We start from the raw sequence: 12,539 nt of genomic DNA on the forward strand, positions 1-12,539 counted from the left end.
TAATTTATTATCCAATCTGTCTTTTATTTATCAGATTATCCTCTTAAACATTTTTGCGATTAATTTTTGCATATTTTTAATTAACTAAAGTCTATAATTTATTCAGATTTCTTTCTTTTTTTTGTTCAAGTTTGTTTGTTGGTTTATTTATTTATTTATAGAGGGAGGGGAAGAGAGAGAAGGAGAGAGAGATCCTAAGCAGGCTCTGCACCTGTCAGTATGGAGCCTGACTCAAACTCACGAACCATGAGATCATGACCTGAGCCAAAATCAAGTCAGATGCTTGACCAACTGAGTCACCTAGGCATCCCCAGGTTTCTTTTCTTTATACTGAATAGCCTCTTTATGTGCCAGGATCTTCTCTAGTATACCTCATTACATTTAGGTGTTATGACTCCTTACAGTCCTCTGTACTGCATATTTTTTATAACTTTAGTTGCCCCAAATTTCCATATTTTTATGTTCATTTTGCCACATTTGTTTTTTAATTAAATTTTTGTTCATTTCTCTTGATCTGTGTGTTTTGTTTTTCTTTCTTCCTCTATTTAAGCAATTTAGTGGATATATACTTTTTATTTTCCTTTACTGATTATTCTTGCATTTTTGCCATACATATTTAAGTTTTAACCATATCTAGGCCACTTTCAAAATAATGGGGTTTACAATTTACAACCCAATTAACTTACATAACATTTTTATAAATATTGCATTTCTGTCACCTCTGTGCTTTACATTGGAAAATTCCTTATAACTTTTATTCTGAAAATATTTGCTTTATTTTACCTATCATTTCTTTTGGTTGTTAGGGTTTTTTGCATGTCAAAGTTTCACTGTGAAGAATTTTATTTAAATTATATTCTCTTTCTTAAAATACACATTAGTATTTTTTAGTTCTCTTTAAAGGAAGTTCTCTGCCCACTTTAATGATAAATATTTATGTGATATATAATTGTGATATATAATACACATGAAATATATGCATGAAAGATGAACAAAGTGTGTAATGGATATATACTTAAAAAGCATCTGAATAATTTGCACTCAGGCCTTATCAACTAAGTTTGAAAGTGATCACTCCTCTTCAGTTTTCAGGAAGAGTTTAGGAGGGTAACATTTAGTTAAATTTTTTGTGAACATTTGGAAGAATTCACCAGTGAAGCCAACTGGACTTGGTCGTATGATTCTTTGGAGTTTTTTGATTACTGACCCTATCTCCTTACTAGTAGTCAATCTATTCATATTTTCTGTTTTTTAATGATTCAGTTTTGGTATATGTATTTTATACATAGGAAATTATCCATTTCTACTAAGTTGTTCAATTATGGGCATATAATTTTTCATAGTAGTCTCTTATGAACCTTTGTACTTCATGGTATCAGTTGTAACCTCTCTTCTTTCATTTCTGATTTTATTATGAAACTTCTTTTTCTGTTTCTTGGTGAGTCTAGCTAAAACTTGGTCAATATTTTTAATCTTTTAAAAGAATTGACTCCTGGTTTCATTGATCTTTTAGATTGGGATTTCAGTCTCCATTTAATTTATTAACATCTGATTTTTGTTATTTTCTTTTTTCTACTAACTTTGTTTGTTCTTCTTCTTCTAGTTCCTATAGGTATAAAATTAAATTGTTTAAAATTTTTTTGTTTTTTGAGGTAGGCCTATATTGCTATGTACTTTCCACTTGGAAATGCTTTTACTGCATCCCATAGACTTTTTTTTTATGTTGCATTTAAATTTCATTCATCTCAAGGTATATTTTGAATTTTAAAAAAATTCTTTATTGACTTATTTGTTATTCACTATTTTACCACCATATACTGAATTTTTAATTTTTCTAGTTTTCTTTTTGTAATTGATCTCTTGTTTCATACCTTTGTCAGAAAAGATGTTTGATATGATTTTAGTCTTCTTAAAAGTACTGAGACTTCTTTTGTGGCCAACACATGATCTAAAATGGAGAATGTTCCATGTGCACTTGAGAAAAATGTGTATTCTTGCTGCTTTTGGATGGAATGCTCTGTATATGTCTATTAATTTATCTGGTCAAATGTGTTTTCTTTTATTAGAAAAATAAAGTAATAATTCTAAAATTTCGTAAGTCTATGGTAATATATTTTTAAAAGTGTGTGAAATTGTTTTTTTTTTCCTCTCCAAATTTTTATGTAAACTCCCATTAGTTAACATGCTTCAGTAGTAGAATGTAATGATTCGTCACTTACATATAAGGCCCAGGAGTCATCACAAGTGCCCACCTTAATAGTCATCACCCATTTAACCCATCCCCCACCCTTCTCCCCTCCAGCAATCCTTAGTTTGTACTCTATAGTTAAGAGTCTGTTAATGGATTTGCCTCTTTCTTCTTTCCCCTCTATGTTTATCTACTTTATTTTTTAAGTTCAACATGTGAGTGAAATCATTGGAGTGCATGTATCCATTTCTCAGTACCATAATGGACTGTGCTGCAATGCTCAGGAGAGAAGAAAGGGCAGGCCAACTATCATCAGTTCACTGCCACACCTTAACCAACATATATAGCTTTCATTCTATTTGGATGAAACCCTATATCCTTGCTCTGTTTATTTTTGAAGGAAGGTGCCAAAGGTGTTGGGTCAATGCTAACCCAAATGCATTATGTCGGATAGGGAATTGAGGCCCTCTTGTCTTCCTTTTACTTGTCCACAGTAAAGCACAAGAGTGGCCAGGAATAGTCCATTGTCATGGCCCAAGTATTTAAGTACCATGGGTCTTCTTTAGGTCAGTAGTGAGAATTTCTCCCAAGGGCAGACTATTAATGTTCTCATTAGATTCCCTCTGGCTTAATATCCAGATCTACATGAACCTATGGCTCAGACTTCAATTTATTTATCTTCTGGCCCTTGACTTGCATGGAATTTTGTTTGGACTTTGCCAATGCATCCATTCTGGAGACCTTATTGCCCAGTTCATGAATAGTTTCCAGAGACTATTCCTAGACACAAGAGGAAAATGAGTTGTCTCTGATAGGCTGGTTGCACTAGAATGGTTTTAAGTGAACTGATTTGGGTGACTGTTTCATCATCTGAGCACTCTTAGTCTTTTTTAAAAATCTAGGACAGAGTCACAGTGCACCTAAGGGAAGAGGTAGCTTGACCCACTGGATTTCAAGGTATTTATTGGAGAATGGAGATTCATTATGGATAAGCCAGTTTTATTATGGCTGTAAAGACCTACTGCAATAAGCCCCAAGAGGTTTTCACATTCCCATTCTTCATGTGCATGCCATTAGCCAGAGTGGTCATTGACCAACTGTACTTAGAGAATGAGGTTAGTTCTTTTTTTTTTATTATTTTTTTTAAGATTTATTTATTGTTGAGAGACAAAGAAAGACAGAGCATGAGCAGGGGAGGGGCAGAGAGGAAGAGAGGGAGACATAGAATCTGAAGCAGGCTCCAGGCTCTGAGCTGTCAAGACAGAGCCCTATGTGGGGCTTGAACTCATATACCATGAGATCATGACCTGAGCCGAAATCGGACACTTAACTGACTGAGCCACCCAGGTGCCCCGAGAATGAGGTTAGTTCTTGAGTGACAATGACTTCCTAGCCTTCAAATCTAGCAAAACTAGCATAGATCTCTAATATTGTAATTGGATGAGGTAGCTTTAATGATTTTATCAGGTTTTGCCCAAGTATATCTAATTTCTTTCCTTTCTCTTGCATTGTCAGAACATAACTCAGTAAATGTTGGAGTGATTAACTGCTCTTAGTCACCATGAATTTTACTATCTATAACTCTGGCCACCATCAGAAAGAAAGTAGATTCACTTTCTTGATAGTGTAGGTGAGTGAAAAACAACCATAATAACATTTTTTTTTCTTTTTTTAGTATTATAAGACCATCATTCCCCACTGATGGAACTTATCAGGAGTCTCAACATGATAGTCAAAAACCATTTGTCCCATTGTCACTAAAGATGTCAGTACCCAATTCTGCTTCTGTCTGCCATACCTACCCAAATGATCCATAGAATCCATCTTTGTGCCTAGAAAGGCATTTTGACCTTGTCTTTGGTTTTAAACAAAAAGATTTGTGATGTGTCTAGGTGGTCTTCATTATATTTATTTATATTTGTTTTTCTTCTGACTTGCTGATGTTTTTTGGAAGTGAGTGATGATATACTTAATTAGATGTGGAAAAAAAGATATAGAACATTTACATTACCATAGTTTCCCATACCTCCTTAAGTAAATCCTATAAGAATCTAAATTTCTGATTTCTGTCATAACTCATTATTTTTGTCCCCTATTGAAATTCATATGAATGAATCATAGATTATGGATCTTTTTTGATTCTGGAACATTTGCTTTATATATTTTTGATATTCATCCATATGATTGAATGTATCTGTAGTTCATTTGTATTTGTTATAGAGTAGTATTTCTTTGTATGGATATTCCTTGGAGTGTTTGTTCCATCAAATTATTAATGAACATTTAGATTGTTTTTGTTTGGGACTATTATAAAAAAAGCTCCTAAAATATTCATATCCAAATCTTGCTTGGACTTATGTTTTCATTTCTCTTGGGTAAATATATAGGAGTGGAATTTCTGAGTTACATGGTAGTTGATTAACTATTAAATCTATAACAACATGTCAAACTTCTTTCCCAAATGTTGTAATATTTTATATTCCAACCATCTGTGTATGAGAGTTGTAATTTTTCCTTATTGTCATCAACTTTTGTTATTGCCAGTCTTTTTCATTTTAGTCATTTGAATTTGTGCTGGTATCTCATTGTGTTTTTAATTTATGTTTCCTCTATGAATAATTATACTGGACAGTGTTTCATATGATTATGGGACTTTCATATGCCTCCTTTTTAAAGTGTCTGTTCAAACATTTTGTACATATTTATAAGGTTATTTGCTTTTTTATTATGTAGTTAGAGAAATTCTTTTTTTTAAATAATGTTTACTTAATTTTAAGAAAGAGAAAGAGAGAGTGAGAGAGGGGCAGAGAGAGGGAGACACAGAATCTGAAGCAGGTTCTAGGCTCTGAACTGTCAGCACAGAGCCTGATGTAGGGCTTGAACTCACAAACCAGGAGATCATAACCTGAGCCAAAGTTGGATGCTTAGGCAACTGAGCCACCCAGGCACCCCTAGAAATTCTTAATATAAACTATATGCAAGTCTTTTGCCAGATTTTCTCCCAGTATGTGGCTTGGTTTTGTATTTTCTTAAAGATATCTTTCAAAAAGTCAAATTTTTAATTGGGTGAAGTTCAGTTTACCTTTTTTTTTTTCTTTTATGTGTTATCCTACTTGAGTCCTATCTATCCCATGGTTGTGAAGCTTTCTCGTAAGTGTTCTAGAAGTTTATTGATTTTAGCTTTTATATGTATATCTATGATCCGTTTTTGAGAAATGTTTGTAAGTTAAGGATCAGGATGTATTTTTTCTATATGTGTATCCAATTGTTCCAGGACCATTTGTTGAATAGCTATATTTTTCTTGGCACCTGTATTGAAAAACAGTTCATCACATACTTTGTGTTCCATTGTTTCATATATCTAGCCTTATACCAATAACAGCTCTCCCTACCCTAACTCATAAAATCAGGTAAAATGTGTCTTCATATTTTGTACTTCTTTAATCAAGATAGATTTGGTGATTTTAGGTCTTTGCATTTCTATGTAAAATTTAGAATCAACTTTTCTATTTCTACTCACATCCCCTAAAGAAAAAAATCTTAATTCTGTTGCAATTTTGACTGGGATTTTTAAAAATCTATAGATGAATTTGTAGAGAAGTGAGTTATTCATAATGTTATGATTTCAAACCATGATCATGGTATATTGTTCCATTTATTTAGGTATCTTTAATTCTTAAAGTTAACCCTAAACATTTAATGTTTTGAATGTTATTGTAAATTGGATACTTAAAAAAAATTTTAATTCCCAGTATCCTTTGCAGGCATATAGAAATAGAATTAAGTCATGAAAGTTGTTGATTCCTCCAATTAATGTTACTTTGAATGACTGACTTATATTTTGGAAAATACTTACAAAATAATCAGGATTACCAACCAAAATGAGTATATGAAAATGAATATGCTTCTGTATTTTATTCCAGAAATAGAGAACCACTTCAGTAAGATATTAAATATTGAGGAGACATTTAAAAATGGTTTGGACAACTAGGAGAAAAGAAAACATCCTTTTGATTCTCAAATTTCTCAGTGATATACCTTGGCTACCTGTTTTATAAAGTTCTGGCTTCCAGTCCCATAATGGCATTCTGTTCCTAAAGCATAAGTCCTTAAGAGTCAATTTCTAAGCCAGGTATTTAGTCTAGATTTGGGTATTGTGAAAATTTGCTCTCTACTGTAGGCTTTCTCTTTGATACTAGCCTTGGAATTTCCTGTCATGTCATTGATTTTTGCTCCCCCTGCCTACATTAATATTTAGTTTCCATTCAATCCTCTAGCTGCACTAAATACTATTGACAGTTTTTCAATAAAATATTTAAATTGTGAAGCATAACACACTTTAGTTAATATTGAAATATAAAATAAAAAAAATATCATCTGACTCCTGTAAATTTAAACTTGTTATATAGTGATAAAGGTCTGATATACTTTAATAATACACTAATGTTGCAGTTAGTGTAATTATAACATTATATCTAATTTTGTATAAAATATTATGTGATAATCCAAGTAGTACAAGAGATCAAGAATAAATTACTATTTTATAAATGCACTTGATATATTTATCTACTGTTTTGAAAGAAAGATCCCTGATTACAGCTTCTCTTACAGCATAACACTCAAAACATTCTATATGTTATAGTTTTCAGTTTATAGGTCTTTCACCTCTTTTGTTAAGTTTATTCTGAGGTATTTTATTCTTTTTGGTGCATTTATAAATGGCATTGTTCTCTAATTTTTGTTTCTGCTACTTTGTGGTTTTGTTATTAGTGTATAGAGACACTACTGGTTTCTGGGTATTAATTTTGTATCCTGCAACTTTAATGAATTAATTTATTACTTCTAGTAGTTTTTTAGGGGAGTCTTTAGAATGTTTTGTGTCTAGTATTATGTTATCTGCAAATAGAGACAGTTCAACTTCTTCTTTACCAATATGGATACCTCTTTTTTCTTTTTCTTGTGTGATTGCTGTGGCTAGGACTTCTAGTACTATGCTGAAAAAAGTAGTAAGAGTGGACATTCTTGTCTTGTGTCTGATCTTAGAAGAAAATCTCTGTTTTTCAACATTGAGTATTATGTTGGATGTGGTAAAGGATCTGTACTCTGAAAACTGAAAAACGTTGATAAAAGAAATTGAAGATGACACAAACAAATGAAAAGATATTCCATGATTATGTATTGGAAGAATTAATATTGCTAAAATGTCCATATTACTTAAAGCAATCTACAGATTCAGTGCAATCCCTATTAAAATACAAACAGCATTTTTCACAGAACTAGAACAAATAACACTAAAATTTGTATAGAACCATCAAAGACCCTGAATAGTCAAAGTGATCTTGAGAAAGAACAAAGATGGAGGTATCACAATCTCAGATTCCAAGATATCCTACAATTCTGTAGAAATGGCCTTTGGGGACCTCCATTCACTCAAGAGAGACGCCAAACCACATCCCTGTCTGCTGCTGCTAACGTGAGCTGTGCCCCTGGCCACTGCCCTGCTTTGGGGGGGATCCAACCTAAGACTACCACTCAGCACAAATTTTGCTAACGCTGTGAGTGACTTATTGAGCTACCACCTTGCTCCATGCCCAGCCTCTGTGCTCATGGCCTCACACCGTGCTTAGCCACCACATGACTGTGGTCACCTCAGCAACCACATGCCAGACCCTGGCTGCAACCACTAACATGCTCCCACAACAGGGATATAATCAGTGCAGAAGTCTAGACTGAAGGGAAAAGGTACTCAGACACCATAGCAGGACACAAGCAACACATATAGGAGACTCCTCTGAAGTGCCAAGTTCTGGTGAACCAAGGACACTGCACTACAGGACACTACAGGACCTCTTCATAAAGCCACTACTTTCTTTTTTTCTTTTTTTTTTTTTTTTTAAATTTTTTTTCCCAACGTTTTTTATTTATTTTTGGGACAGAGAGAGACAGAGCATGAACAGGGGAGGGGCAGAGAGAGAGGGAGACACAGAATCGGAAACAGGCTCCAGGCTCCGAGCCATCAGCCCAGAGCCTGACGCGGGGCTCGAACTCACGGACCGCGAGATCGTGACCTGGCTGAAGTCGGACGCTTAATCGACTGCGCCACCCAGGCGCCCCAATAAAGCCACTACTTTCAAGAGCAGAGGATGTAGGTGACTTTCCTAACACACAGAAACAGAGAGACAAAAATAGAGGAATTTGTCTCAAATGAAAGAACATGACAAAATCACAGCAGGGGACTTAATTGAAACAAAAAGAAGTAATATGCCTGATAGAGAATTTAATGATTGTAAAGATACTCACTGGGCTTCCAAAAAAAGTGGATGACATCAGTGTGACTCTGGACAAAGACATAAAAATAACATATCAGAGATGAAGAACTCAATAAATGAAATTTAAAAAGCAATGGAGGGGCACCTGGGTGGCTCAGTCAGTTAAGTGTCCAACCTTGGTTTAGGTCATGATCTCGTGGTTCATGGGTTTGGGCCCAGTATCAGGCTCTTTGCTGACAGCTCAGAGCCTGAAGACTGCTTCGGATTTTGTGTCTTCCCCTCTCTCTGTCCCTCCTCTGTTCATGCTCTGTCTCTGTCTCTCAACAATAAATAAATGTGAAAAAAAATTTTGAAAAGCAGTGGATGAATTAAATAGTAGGCCACAAGAAGGGAAACAGAGATAAATAATATGCCTGATGGAGAATTTAAAGTAATGATACTCACTTGAGAAAAAAATGGAGGACATCAGCAAGACTCTTGACAAATAGATACAAAATAACATATCAGAGATGAATAACAATGAATGAAATTAAAAATATAATAGATGTAATAAATAGTAGGCTACAGGAAGCAGAGGAATGTATCAGTGATCTGGAGGATAGAGTAATGGAAAGCAATCAAACTGAACAAGGGAGAGACAAATACTGCATTATGAAAATATAATTAGAGAACTCAGTGACTCCATTAAGCATAATCACATTCACATTAGGGATCCCAGAGGGGAGGAGAGGGAATGGGGGGCTGAAAATGTATTTGATAAAATAATAGTTGAAAACTTCCCAAATCTGGGGAGAGAGATAGAGATCCAAATTCAGGAGGCACAGAAATCCCCCAACAAATTCAACTCAAAGAGGCCCACACCAAGGCACATATTAATTAAAATGGGAAAAAAATAGTGATAAAGAATTTTAAAGGTTGTAAGTGAAAAGAAAACATTTACATATAATGGAAACCCCACAAGGCTATGAGGTTAATTTCAGCAGAAATTTTTGTAGGCCATAGGGACTGGCATGATGTATTCAGAGTGCTGAGGGAAAAATCTGTATCCAAGATGTTCTACCTAGCAAGGCTATCATTCAGAATAGAAGAAGAGATAAAGAGTTTCTCTGACAAAGAAAAACTAAAGGATTTCATAACTACTAAACTAGCTCTACAAGAGATATTAAAGGGGGCCCTTTGAGTGCAAAGACCATAAGTGAGAATATGAAAAGTAAAAAATATAAAAAATATAAAAAAATATAAAGGTAAAAATATGTTTCTGTAAAAAGTAGCCAAGGTTTTCACAAAAAGATATAAAATATGATGCCTAATATCTGAAGTGTGAAAGGGAGAGGAGTAATGAATGAGATCAAAATTAAGCTACCATCAATTGAATATAGACTGCTATATGTAGAAGTTGTTATATATAAACCTTGTAGTAACCACAAATAAAAAAAAACAGTAATAGAAATTCTGCAAAAAATAGAATAAGGTATTCAGGTGTATCACTAAAGAAAACCAAAAAACTATGAAAGAGATAAAGAGAAGAAAGGATCAGAGAAAAGCTATCAAAAAATCACAAATCAGACAATAAAATGGCAATAAATATCTATCAAAAGTTACTTGGAATGTGAATGGACTCGAAGCAAAAGACTCATTTCAGACTTAAAGACACCTGCAGATTGAAAGTGAGGAGATAGAGAAACACTAATCAGGGAAATGGATGTCAAAAGAAACCCAGAGTAGCAATACTTACTTAGACAAAATAGACTTTTAAAAAAAATTTAAATTCTAATCAATGTACAGTGTAATATTACTTTTAGATATACAATATAGTGATTCAACAGTTCCATACAGCACCATACAACTCATCAAAACAAGTTCAGTTCTTAACCCCATCACCTGTTTAACACGTCTCCCCATGCATCCCCCTTCTAGTAACTATCAGTTTGTTCTCTATAGTTAAGAGTCTGTTTCTTTGGCTCTCTTTTTCCCCTTTGCTCATTTGTTTCTTAACTTTCACATATGTGTGAAATCATATATTTGTCTTTCTCTGACTTATTTCACTTAGCTTAATACTCTTTAGATCCATCCATGTCATTGCAATTGGCAAGATTTCATTCTTTTTTATGGCTGAATAACATTCCATTGTACATACATGTCACATCTTCTTTATCAATTTATAAATAAGCGGACACTTGGGCTGTTTCCATAATTTGGCTATTGTAGTTAATGCTGCTATTGACACTGGGGTGCATGCATTCCTTTGAATGAGTGTTTTGTATTTTGGGAATATATACTCAGTAGTATTTTTGTATTCTTTGGTTAAATACCTAGTAGTGCAATTGCTGGGTCATAGGGTAGTTCTATTTTTAACTATTTGAGGAATCTCCTTACTATTTCCCAGAGTGGCTGAACCAGTTTGCATTCCCACCAACAGTGCAAAGTGTTCCCCTTTCTCAACATCCTCACAAACTGAGAAACAGACTCTTAATTATAGGGAAGAAACAGATGTTTGCCAGAGGAGTGGTAGCTGAGGTAATGAGTTAATTAGGTGATGGGATTAAGGAGTGCACTTGTCATAATGAACACTGTGTGATGTATGAAATCTGAAACTAATATAGCACTGTTATGTTAAATATACTGAAATTAAAATTTAAAAAGAAAAAAAAGAAAACAAAAAGGCAACCTACTGATTAGGATGAGATATTTGGAAATGAAATGCCTGATAAGGGATTAATATACAAAAAATATATAGAATTTATATGACTCAACATTATTTAAAAATGGGCAGAGAAGTTGAATAGACATTTTTTCAAAGAAGACATCCAAATGGCCAATGGACACATGAAAAGATGCTCAACATCACTAATCATTAGGGAAATGCAAATCAAAATCACAATGAGATCTCACCTTACACCAGAAAGAATGGGTAACAATCAAAAACATAAGAAATAACAAGTATTAGAGAGGATGAGGAGAAAGGGTCCCTGTATACTGTTGGTGGAGCCATTAGGGAATGAAGTATGGAGGTTCCTCAAAAAATGAAAAATAGAAATTCATATGGTTCAATATTTCCCCTACCAATATTTACCCAAAGAAAGCAAAACCACTGTTTCAAAAATATATATCCACCCCTACACTTATTGCAACATTATTTACAATAGCCAAGACATGGAAGTTACCTACCGTCAATGGATGAGTGGATAAGGAAAAGTGGTATATATACCATGATGTGTGTATAAATAAATATAAATAAATAAATATATATATTAATATACACACATGTATATGTGTGTGTGTGTATATATATATGTGTGCCATGCACACACACATACACACACACACACAATGGGATATAATGCAGCTGTAGAAAAGGTTGAGATTGTGCCATTTGAGACAACATGGATGCACCTAGATGACAATTTTTAAGTGAAAACAGACTGTGATAGACAAGTAACATACTATTGCACTCATAAGTTGAATCTAAAACAAAACAAACAAAAAAACAAAAAAACCCCACCAAATGAACAAGCAAAAAGCAGAATCAGACCTATAAATACAGAGAACAAACTGATGGCTCCTAGAGCGGTGTGAAGGGAATGGTTGGGCAAATGGGTGAATGGGAGAGGGAGATACAGGCTATGGAATGAATAAGTCACAGGAATAAAGTGCATAGTGTAAGGGATATAGTCATTGATATTGTGAATAACATAGCATAACATATAAACTTGTCAAAGCACAAAGTTGTACACCTGAAACTAATATATAATGTGTGAATTATACTAAAAAAACTCAATGTAAAGTGAAAAGAAATGCATACATATATATATAACACAAACATTTTACACACATACTATAAACTCACATATTTAGTGGGATCATGGTGGAATAAAGTTTTATCCATAAACTTAAAGAACAAAACCAGAAAAAAAGATGATAGTTCTTAGATTTTATGAGTCAACCATTTCACAAAATCACAATATCAAAAAGTTACCAAAAAAACCCCACCCAAACAAAAGTAAGTTGTCATGACAAATTTTAAATGTAGTGATATATGTTGGTGGCTAGGGCTTAATATCATTAATATAATGCTTACAAAT

At 33.7% G+C, this 12,539-nt stretch overlaps 1 protein-coding gene across 5 annotated transcripts in view; it reads left to right on the top strand.

Annotated features, from left to right (window-relative positions):
• Positions 1 to 12,539, top strand: part of LOC125923284 (A disintegrin and metallopeptidase domain 3-like) — a 138,429-nt gene that overhangs the window by 73,003 nt on the left and 52,887 nt on the right. The window lies entirely within an intron of this gene.

Source organism: Panthera uncia, chromosome B1 (assembly GCF_023721935.1).
Source record: "Panthera uncia isolate 11264 chromosome B1, Puncia_PCG_1.0, whole genome shotgun sequence".
Classification (NCBI taxonomy): domain Eukaryota; kingdom Metazoa; phylum Chordata; class Mammalia; order Carnivora; family Felidae; genus Panthera; species Panthera uncia.